The sequence below is a fragment of the Pinus tabuliformis genome, chromosome 1_2 (assembly GCF_031772625.1).
Source record: "Pinus tabuliformis cultivar Carrire ecotype Pingquan chromosome 1_2, CPIR1, whole genome shotgun sequence".
In the NCBI taxonomy this organism is placed as follows: domain Eukaryota; kingdom Viridiplantae; phylum Streptophyta; class Pinopsida; order Pinales; family Pinaceae; genus Pinus; species Pinus tabuliformis.
Window position 1 is genome coordinate 1,259,048,106 of NC_142298.1, and position 12,515 is coordinate 1,259,060,620.

Here is a 12,515-nt window from a genome sequence, read left to right on the forward strand (position 1 = left end):
GATTGACATTAACGCCTAGATGTAATTATTTCCCATCCATTCAATAACAATGAATACTACCTAATTGGTTTACAATCTGCCATTTCAAAGAGAAGGAAATGATTTATTTTTCTGATTTTGCAAATGTGGTCGATTTGATTTCATTACAATAAGTCTACCATGTAAGTGAGTCAACGCAATCTGAAGAAACAAAACACTAATAATATTCATTTTAGTTTATTATCTTGCAAATCTTGTCAGCTGCTTTTCATCGTAATAATTGGATTGACTTCCTCACATTCAATGGTTACTTGATCTAAAGGTCAGATCTCAATTGACATGAAGATTCTATTGTATTATATTCTAGATATACATTATGAGTCCCTTTTAAAAAAAAATTACCAACATAGAAAACATTTTGTGAGCACATTGATAGAAAAAGCCTTTATTATATCAGAGGTCTTATGGCTATATTTACCTCACAGTAAATTATCTAGTACATGCACCAAATATGGTTGTTTGACTAGCAGTATCCATGCTAGATTTAGTCTATTCATACCAGCTACGCAACCACTGATAAGGCATGTTAAATTATGAAACAATTAGGGATAAGTGCAGAAAAAATAGTAGGCTTGTGATCTTTGTGATGAGATAGTGAGGTCAATTGTAAGCCACATTATTGTTTCATTAAGCTTGAATTAAGGACTCAAATTCCTTTTACTAATAATGTTGGATATAACACACTGATGTTAAGTGGCATACTGGTGCTTAGCCTTATTTCAATACCTCTAAGAGTACCACTATCCATCAGCTTGTACTTGCAATTCATGGGGTAACCAATGATGCCTAGTGAGAATCACCAGTAGCATCACATGAATTAGCTTCCGATGAGTCTAATAATAGACTATGACATTGTGGATTGCATATTGTAATGCTACCTTATGCTTCTGTGGTAAAACAGGGTAGTGAACCAATGACCTCACATGTACCATCCACATTGAAAGCAATCAATTTATTTACTATGATGATATGTCATGCAAGGGTATTGTATTATTGGATGATAGGTCCCATTTTAGATAGTAGGTTGCATACTAAGGTTTCCTACAAAGGTTTTGTCCTATCAGTACTTATCCATACAATGGGGTGGCATACAATCAAACTGTTGAGAAGATTACCAGATATTGTTTAATATGGCAGAGTGTTAACCAACTCACAACGGGAGAGTAAATCCCTTATTATGACTCCCGGGGCTTATAAAATGATGCACAGAATAGCCGCTAAAATGCCTGATAGTTAATCCAATGTAGGAAATAGGGCACGTAGCTAATCTTATATGTCCAGACACTATACAGACATTGAGACTCTCATACCTCGAGCTAATATCCAAGGAAACTGTGTGTTGTCATTCTTGAATCCACTCCTTTAACCATGCCTAAGCATGTAATCCTGAAGTTTTGTAAGCGAGCCAAGACCTTAGGTTACTCAATAGCGTGGGATCTAGGAATGGAAATAGGACCAGACTCACAAATCTCCTCCCATCCACTGACAACTACCCATCTAATGTTTCCAGGTCAACTTCCAAGATAAATTTATCTCCTTAAATTTGGTCCTTTTGAGGCTAGAGAAAACAAATAGGGCTTGGAACAAAATTTTAGAGAGGCGGCTTTTTGGTGGTCTGAGAGCCTAAACATCAAGAGGTGGGTCTTGAATACATGACCTATCTTGGAAGTTGACCTGGAAACATTTTTCTATAGTGTTTCTAATCCTTCGTATCCTCTACTCCACCTTGATTTTGTTGTTGTGATTACACTGAAGGATGGGCCTGAAGTGTAGGATGTCACCATTTTTACCTCCTCTTCTTTATAGGTGATAGTAGTATTATATGCCTCCTCCTTAGACATGTTGAAAGCCTGAATATTTGATTTTTCAAGGTTGGCTTGAAAGCCATAACTATCACAAAATGAGTTGAAAGCGTCTAGATTCTTTTGGAGTCCTGTGATTATGTGGGATAAAAGGACAATGTCATCCACATAGCAAAATTCTGATGGAAATCCCATAGAGAAGGCAACCACCTGTATCACTTTGAAATGAGATCTTCTAAATTGTCAATATAAATCTGAAAGAGTATGGGTGACAATGGACATATTTGCTTTGACTTGTATGGCATTGTGTATTCCATTTGTTTTTCTTCCTTGCTACTAAATAGATTAGTATTTCTAATTTATATATGCTAATTTTATTGTTTTTTGTGGGATGGTAGTGGCACAACAACTTTGGTTTTTCTCACAGACACCAACGGACGAAGAATGTAAAGATAAGCAAGAGAAAATCACTATTTTCAAAGCATTTTCACAACATAGGTCCAAGGAGATAAAATTGTCCCGATAGTTGAAACAACAACACTCGGCATCGAAGAGGAGGATGCTCACCCAAAGAGAGAGAGTAGTATCCATTATGTTGAACACCTACATGATGAACCTTGGGATGGAGGAGCATCACAATGGGTTTCTTTTGATTTTCCCACAGAAGGTTGTTTGAGCTTCAGTTCTAGTCACAATCATCATTATCAACAACAGTTGCCTCATCCTACTCTACCATTGTCTGGGTCTAGGATTTTGCTCCTAATTAGGTCTATTTTTCCACAACAATATATCAGACTCTCTTTATGATTCATCTTCATCCTCCTCTATCTCAAGGGAAGCTATTGCATCTAATAAATCTCCTATTGGTGATTTTGTTGGGAGCTCTCTGCATGAGCCATTTCCATTAGAATTTTCTAGGGAAGCTATTGTAGCAAAAATAGCTGGTGCAAATGCTAGAACTATACATAGAAGAGCATCTCACCAAGTGACCACCCCATTTGAAAAACATGAGAGAGATGAAAAGGAATGGCTTAAAGGCGATCTCCCAAGGGATAACATTGGACAACATTCCTACATTGGGCATTTCCAATGTATCAGAGTGAGTTGCAACATTTTCTTATACCAATTTGTCACCATGGTCTAATTCAATGCAATCCTGGGGTCTGCATAGGCAGCAAGAGAACCAGTAACAATAGAGGCAACAAAAATGGAGGGAAGCTATTGTAGCAAATAGATCTGGTGCAAATGCTAGAACTATACATAGAATAGCATCTCAGCAAATGCCCACCCCATTTCAATAACTTGAGAGAGATGTAGAGTAATGGATTAAAGGTGATATCCCAAGGGATAACAACATTCCTATATTAGGAATTTCCAATGTATCAAAGTGGGTTGCAACATTTGCTTCTAACAATTTGTTACCCTGGTCTAATTAAATGCAATCATGGGGTTTGCATAGGCGGCATTAGCAGCAAAGGAAACAATAATGGATGCCACAAACTATTCCTCAACCTGGGTCATCCTTTTTAGCACCTGGATACTGTGGGTCTACTTCATCAATGGTTGGTCCTATGAAAATAAGGACATCAATACTAGTTTTATTAGCCCCTCCCTGTCAAAGGCCTCATTCAGATTTCTTAAGAAATGACACCAATTTGGTGCCTTGTCCACTCCAAACTGCAGAGGTAGTTAAAAATCGATCTGTTATCCTAGTTTTCTCTTGTCCACCTGTTCGGAGGATTTTACCACAAAACCTAGACCCAAGTTCCTTAGATAACGAGGACTGGAACTTCAATGGCTCAATCAGCTTAGGCTTTGAAATTTGTCTAAAACAATTTTATCTATTGATATTCTTCACATTTAACTCCAAAATTTTCCTCTCTTCCAGGTTGTTATTGATATGAGAGGGAAGTAGCTGCTACAGATTATGACTCTACTTTTCCCTTCCTGTGTTTTATGATGTTACAGAGTTTAATGTTCATGCCATATGCATTTTTGAGGGTGTTCAAAGCACTCAACCTTTATGACTAGATGTTGTTATCCATATAAATATCCTTGTAGCAAATATTTGCTACCTATTTCTCTAATGCCATGAGTGCTAACAGATTGCTATAAAGTAGTTGTGTAAATTGGAAGTTGTTCCCACTTCTGGTATCAGCAGTCTCAGAATATCATCATTTTGGTTGTAAATCGTGAACAAGAGGTAGTATGATTTTGATGTTAGGTGCGATTGAAACAAGCTCGAATAGACATCACTTGTAAAGGAGAATTCTATGTATTTTTGTTTCAATCTACAATTTTTGATATAGGGTATCAACCACAGATCTATTGTATTGCTTTATGTATTCATATTTAATCACTTTCTCTATATTATATGTGAATGGGCTACATTTCCTACTCTCTAAAACTTGGATCATCTTTCCAAAATTTTCCCACTTTCTTATGATATGCATCCAGTAGTATTGTTTGTCCTCATCATTAGGTTATTTCCTCCTAAATTGTTCACTGTAAATTCAAGTTTTGAATGTGAAAATGTCTATTTTTCTATTGCATTGGATTTCTAAAGTTGTCATTGGAGATACAAATTTATTTGATCACTATTAAGAATAAATGCAAAAGAATTGAATATATGAAGACTTCCAAAAGAGAGGGAGAATAAAACCCCAAAAAACCCAAAATATCAAACTGGGAAAGGGTCTAAAGGGCACCAAAGAGGAAGCCCTAGGCCAAAAATTTCATTAACCCTAATCTCTCTTATCATCCAATGCTGAAAAGAAGTATGTGATGAGATTTCTAATGTCCACCTGCCTAATAAATTTGGTAGATCTACTCATAAAGATTCTTGTGACAAAATCATTTCGCAGGTAAAAATGATAGGTAGTGAACCTAGAATTAACAATGTGGAAAGATCCATCTCTTAGAGCCTATGGTCAAAGGTGAAGCATCTCATGAAGGAGTAGGGAAATACATCACCTTCTATTTTAAACAAATCTTTGATCCATAAGAAATTCGATATCAATGTTCAAGTATTGGAGCAAAGAAGAAGATTTAGCATGCCAATTATTTATGATACTTTGTCTGGAAAGTTGTATAGAGAATTGGATAGTCGTAAGGATATCTGTTTTGGCTTGAGTGGGAGTCTTCCATGCAACAAATTCTATGTAGCAATGTCATAACATGGAAAATCATGGAAATGCAGAGGGGCTAAAAGTGTGAGATAGTTTTCCTTGCTTGAATATACTCTAAGAGCATAGTAATGAGTACTCTTTCAAGTATTTCCATCATGTTTCAGTTAGGAACAAGTTCCAAGCTTCAAAATTGTAAAAGAGAGAAGGTGTCACTAAGGTATGGAAGAGGAATATCTAAGCCCAAATATCTTGGAAGTCGGTCTGGAACATTTTTTCTATAGTATTTATGATCCTTTGTATCCTCTACTCCACCTTGATTTTGTTGTTGGGATTACACTGAAGGATAGGCTACAGGATAATACTATAGTGTATGTGTAGGATGTCACCATTTCTACCTCCTCTTATTTATAAGTGAGAGTAGTTTTATATGCCTCCTTCCTAGACATGTTGAAAACCAGAATATTTGATTTTGCAAGGTTGACATGAAGGCCATAACTATCACAGAATGAGATGAAAGTGTCAAGATGCTTTTGATTTCTTGTGATTATGTGGGATAAAAGGACAATGTCATCCACACAATAAATGTCCGATGGAAATCCCATAAAGAAGGAAACTACCTGTATCACTTTGAAATGAGATTTTCAAGTTCGTCAACATAAAGTTGAAAGACTATGGGTGTTGATGGACATCTTTGCTTTGACTTGTATGGTGTTTTGTATTTCATTGGTTTTTATAGTATTGGTATGGGCCTTGCTAGTAATCATCTTGTAGAGGGTCATACATTTGAAATCCTAAGTTCAATGGAAGTACATCTTTTCTAGATTCAAGTTTTCATGAAACAATTGATTTCATGAAAATTTATGAACTTCAATTTTTGTTTTTGTAATTATCTTTTTCCTACTTCAAATATTGGAGCCATTTGTGGAATCAGTGTCTAATTTACTGATAAGATGAATCAGAAAGATTTTTCTCATTTAAGAGATATTAATTCAAGACATTAATAAGTATACATTCTCCAGACCAACAGTGTCTTCTAGTAAGATGAAATATATTCTCATAAAAATAAATCAGAGTGAGCATTGGCAAATATTGATAAAGCAATCAAAATGGAAAATTCTAGATTTTTTTTGTAGCTAGTTGTTATATTTAATTCTAACAAAACCCCCAAGGGGTTAGCTCAACTGGTTGTTTCAAATGTTTTTGGTCATTAGTTAGTTCCATGTCGGCAGACACCTGGTTTGAGTCCCATTGGTTTAGGTGCACTAGTCTATGTGGATGGTTTTACTGGGAGTTCCATTCATGAATGCGGGGAAGCATCCCTTGAGTTTCCTTGCAATTTTTTCCTTGAAAATAAAGAATTTAGTCCTAACAGATCCACTGCAAAACTGCAAGAAAAGTATTCAAATTTGATTTCTAGGGATTGTAAAAAATATATTAGTCCAAAAAACAAAGTACAATTCCTTATAATACCAACACTTATTTCCAATCACAAAGAGAGGAATAAGACATTTAATAGATCCATCAGATGCTTTAGGAACTCAAAATATCATTTTAAGAAGGCATTGGACTGAACACAAAGAGTTCGATATGCAAGTTATCACCAAAGTGGGTTAGAAGTTTCATATATCTCACAATACTTAGAAGCCATTTTGTGTGTTTATAATTGAGTTGTAGTGATGTTTTGTGTGGGAGGGATTTTAGAAATGTATTTTTCTGACTAATGCGGAGAAGCCAAACTACAAGAAGGATTTTTCTTGTTGTCTTGGATGTTGAGAATCTAGAATTCAAAAAGAAACTTGATAGGATGGTAGACATCGACCAATAGATAATAGCAATTGGAGAAAGTCAAGCTCCTGGCTTTGTGAAGAATCTCCAAAAAATTCCTCTTATAGTTGTTTGGTGTCAGAATTAATAACAACTTATTTGATGCCACCCGTGGATTCCGATTTTTTGGATTATGCTGATTTTGAGGCACTTGTTGTGTACTAGATGCATTTCATACATGCATAACTGCATGGTTGCACTATATCGTTGAGAATGGAGCTCTGTGACTCTATACCTTTCTTTGTATTTGTTTGAATTTTGAGGTGTCCTACAATTTTCTAGAAAAGCATTCATATTCTCACAGAAGATTGTCTTTACATATACACATGTTATATGCAACGTACATTCATATTCTCTCAGAAGATTGTCTTTACATATGCACATGCTATATGCAACGTTGGAGTTATGTAATCTAAAGTTCTCAATAATAGAAAGTCCCTATGTCTTTTTAGTAGACAAAATATTTAGACTCAATTGGTGTTTTTATGTCATGATTTGTGAAAACATTAATCTCTCATAGCTTGACAGAAGTGGTAGAGAAAAGATTAATCTCTCCTACTTCGACAAAAGTGGTAATCAAAATCAACACATACAATAAATTTTTGGTGGAATATTATCCAAACTGATAGAGGGATATGCAAGAGTGTGCAATGAGAACCTTGACAAACACGCCCACTAAAGCTTGCAACATTGTTTATAGGAAGAACAAATTATGTTTCTTTTTTCAGAACATGTAAGTTAGTATCTTAGAATTTAATGAATATGTTTTCGTATTATCATATATGGTTTTATACTTTATCAAAAATTCGCCAAGACTTCACAATGTTTTATAAATTAGTAAAAGAATCACTAAGACTTTAGAAATTTTAATTATTCAGTGAAGGATTCGCTAAGATCTTACAAAATTTTATAGTTTGGTGAAAGATTCGCCATGATTTTACAAGATAATATAATTTGGTGAGATTCGCCAAATTTTTTATATATACATATTATATTATTGATAAAATTGCCTTCCATTTTTCCTATGTATCATGGGGATTCACCCATTTATTATACATATAAATTTAGGGCGGTTCTTAAAATTTTCCTTGCTCGTTGGTTCAACTGCGGAATCAGTAGGGACATGCAGTGTAGAGTTAGGTAATCTCACTAATTTCTTTTGTCGAGTGATATTCTTTGTAACTAGATTTTAGGGAAGGTATACAACAGTTGTATTCAGAAATACTCCAGCGTAATAATAAAAACCCTCAGATCTGCTGCACCAGTTTTCCCGCATTAGGTTTTCTGGGGACATTTGTCCAAAAACAACTGTCATTTGCATTGTATCTTTCTTTATTGTTCAGTCTCTTGTTTCGGCATATTATTTAAATGGTGTAGGTTGCAGTGTATGTAATTCGATGTTTGTCGTAGGAAACTACAAATAGCTTTTTCATGTAAATCTAACAAGTAGAAGAAATATCATCAATGTTGCAGTAGGAATTCTCAGGTTTAAGGAATTTGTTGCAAATAATACTGAGAGGGGGGGGTGAATCAGTATTATCAGATCAGATAAAACTTTTCAATTTCATACTCAGATTCATACACACAGCTTCAGTTAAGGATATCAGCGTATATACGCGACTTCGTTAAGGGAAACTAGCATACTTGCAGTAATCTTATGATTCAGTTAGCTTATCTTCAGTAAATGCATCAGAACATTATTAACCATATTAACAGTAAACAGGTGCAGTATAACAGAGCAGATCATCACACATAAGGCACACACATGAATACCATGATATAAGGTGGAAACCCAATGTGGGTGAAAACCACCTGCTTCAATTTGTTTCTATCTTCCTTTAATAAGAAACTTCTTTTACATTGTACTGGTGCAGTCCTTTACCAGCACGCAGGCTACAACCTGCAGAGGGCTACAACCCTCTTAGCTCTTGTACTAGCCGATCCATTTACTAGTACGTAGGTGCCTGCCTACATAATGCTCCAACCTTTACTCGTTCTCCAGTTGCTCCTGGAAGGGAGCTACAACCCCCTGGTTCTTGTATTGGCTGATATGTTTACTAGTACGTAGGTGCCAACCTACTGAACTCTACGATCTTCTCGGGACCATGTTTCATACATTTTCATACTGGATCCATAAAACAACCTGCATCATCAATCTCTGAATCACCCAATACTGAATCACTGAAACCCTGTCAACAACATAGACAACATAACAATAGCCAGATCCAACTTCATCTTCAAATATCATACATCACATTATATACGCTACTTGGACCAATCCAACCTGCGTGTATACGCTCTTTTTCCAAAGACAACCTGCGTACAGATCTGCAAATCCTAACTTATAATTCTGCAGCTATATCAGAGATCAAAACATACCCAGATCATAACAATAAACATATGTCAATAGATCTAGTCTATCCACAGTCAAACCATATGAAGATAATCATTCCAAGCCTTGAGATCTCGTTCCATAGTTCATCATCCTCCACATGAGTGAAACCATGGTTCAGATCACCAACCCATAACCAGCATCTGGATCTCACACTTCATCAGATATTCATTACTCACTCACACCATTTGGCCTAATGATCTTCTCCTTATATAGGTTTAGGCCTTTCATAATACCACGGCCCAAAACCATAGTAAATCAATACCATCAACTCAATACTAGGGATCAACACGTCTGTCGAGATACTTTGGTCCAAAAACATAGGCTCAAGTACCGAGGACTAACTACCACGGACCAAAAGTAAGCTTTCTGACACGTACGCTCTTTTCCATTCATGAACCTGCGTGTATACCCTACTTGATATATAGCGAACCTGCGTATACGCGACTTGGTATATAGCGAACCTGCATGTATACGCGACTTGGGCTTAATGAACCTGCGTATATGAATTTTCTCTTATTCTTATAGTCTGATCATCAATTCCTTGCTGCTATCCTTCTGCACTATGATTTGTCATCAATGTGATTTGCCATCAAGGACAACACTTGTCTCATAATGCCAACAATCTCCCCCTTTGGACTTGATGGCAAAGCTAACTTGTCACACTTAGAACTTGATCTTCTTGTTCCTTTGAGCTGTCCTGCATCCCATGCATTTAGTCACATCTGTAGATTGATCTAGTTATATGTAATTGAGATGTTCTTCTATGAGAGGGTTGCCATCAAGTACAACACTTGTCTCATAATGCCAACAATCTCCCCCTTTGGACTTGATGGCAACAACACCAAATCACTCTCCCCCTTTGACATCAAGGGCAAAGGGTGGACCAAGATATTCTCTTTCCTTGATAAACATTATGCTGTTCATACTCCCCCTGAGTACCTGCTGAAATATCCAAATGTGCTCCCCCTTTGTATATGCCAAAGTGTACCAATCTGTCCATGCCAAGTCTTTGTACTGCTGAAGTGTGTTGTTCATGCTCTTCTTGACTGAAGGCAAGATCTGCAAAAAGATGTTCTACAAGAAAGAACACAACTCTATACATCCTTCACCCAACCAAGTGGGGATCAACCTCCCAACTAAGTGGGGATACATCAGAAGTTTACATATGACAACCAATTACATTACATCTTCATCCCAAGCATAGTGGGGAAACCAATATAGGCCGTTACATGACCTTGACACCATGAAAGAGATACCACATAAAAGAGATATATGACATAGAGATGAAATATCAAGACTATGCAAATCATCAATAACTACTATCAGCAGCATCTGTCAATCACTGTAGCAATCATGTTCTCCTTCTGTTCTCCATCTACCTCTGTTCCACCTGAAACCAGCAACAGCTGTGAACTAGAACCAAAAGCCAACAATGCATTATTAGATGTTAATCTGCTCCCCCTGAACCTGTGCCAGATGGTCTCTGTTAGACCCATATCAGAATCTTCTCATTCTGAGTTTGACCCACTGATTTCCTTCAAATTATCATATACGCGACTGTATCTACATAAACAAGCGTATATACGCAGATAGTCCTTATCCAACTCGCGTACACAAATTTCCATATCAGCAACCTGTAAATGTCCAGTAGAGAATAAGTCATCAACCTATAACAAGGTATGTCTGCATCAATTCATCCCTTTGACCAGAATTCAGAGTCATTCACATTATATCATGTGTGAAATAACCATAGCCATTTCATCAAGCTCTACATGATCCAAGTATCATTACTTGGGAACATCTGCATCAACCAACATATGTAAGTATCAACCTATCATCATATAGATATGAACTCATCATCATGTCTCCAACAAAGTGACTTTGAGGAGTCATCCATGTATCAGCACTATGTATCTTGAGCTCAAACTCTTTTGACAAAACTTCTTGATATCATCAACAACAACAATCCTTATCCCCATGAGTGCCTGCATCCTAACTGTATGATCTTTATGCATATGAGGGCAGCAGCATATGAGTGACTCATCATCAAGTGAGGAAGATGCGTATTCAAGCTTTGTACTTCTCCTTATCCTTATGAAGATCACCATGTAAGCACCATATATGCATCATCAATGAATCAACCATAAATCTGATCTGAACATCAACTATGAAACCCCAAAGAATCATATGAGATTTTATCATGGACTACTCACAACCACATCATAGCAAGATATATCGTTTAGCCATATAAGTAACATCACCAAGGACTATTAATCCATAATGCCAACAATGCAATATTAAAGGCATATTCTCCCCCTCAACCTGTGCCATCTGTTTGCTGTTATATCTAAACATGCATATATCAACAGTAAGCATCAAGACCTCATCATCATCAAGTTAGGATCAAAATACTTCTAGCCATCTTACAAGTATCAAAACACTTCCACACATCCTCAGCAGACTGTAGCTATTAACCAATAGAGCAAATAATGGACTGAATCATATCAGATCCTTTTTCTGAGCCTGTCCCCACTGCTTTTCTTCAGATAAACATATACGCGACTGTGCAGTATCCAACTCGCGTATATACGCGACTTCCCTTTATGGAACTTGCGAATGAGATTCAGGACACTGAAGTTTTATACTTTCAGCTCCCTCTGAGTCTGTGTTGTGCTGTGTCTGAGTACCTTGTGCTGTGCCACATCTTTCTATCTGTACTTCCTTCTTCTTCCATATCTTCAAGTGTGATGTTGTTTTCTCCTTTTGGTGTGAAGTCCGTGCTTTGTTCCTGCATTCCTTTGCTATATGTCCAAGCTTTTTACATGCATAACATCTTACATGTTTCATATTCCTCCTGTAGCAATCAGCAGCTTTGTGACCAAACATATTGCAAGCAAAGCAATATCCATAAAAGTACCTTGATTGAGATGATCTTTCTACATGATGGTCTTGAACTCTTCTTCTTCCACATCTGGCTGCAACATGTCCAAGATTATGACATACATAACATTCAACATTATTCATAGGAGGAGTAAAGGATTTTCTTTGAGAAATTTTTTTCCTTGGTTGATGATGAGATTGATCTTTTATTTCTTCGTTGATCACTTTAGATTTTTCTTTAGAGTTCCTTGCCTCACCTTGTGAACTAGATTCACCTTCAACCGATTCATGGAAACCAAGACCATTCTTTATACCAGGAGACCTTTGACTACTAAGAATATCATCCAAGACTTTAGAGCTATCTTGAAATCGTAAAAGCTTATCCTTTTCTTCTATTTTACCTTTCAAGATATTTACCTCATCCTGAAGTTGTTATTCCTTTTCAAG

General features: G+C 36.4%; 1 pseudogene; it reads left to right on the forward strand.

Annotated features, from left to right (window-relative positions):
- LOC149210808 (uncharacterized) overlaps nt 1-3,660 on the forward strand; it is a 47,665-nt pseudogene extending 44,005 nt beyond the window's left edge.
- The last annotated feature ends 8,855 nt before the right edge of the window (nt 3,661-12,515 follow it).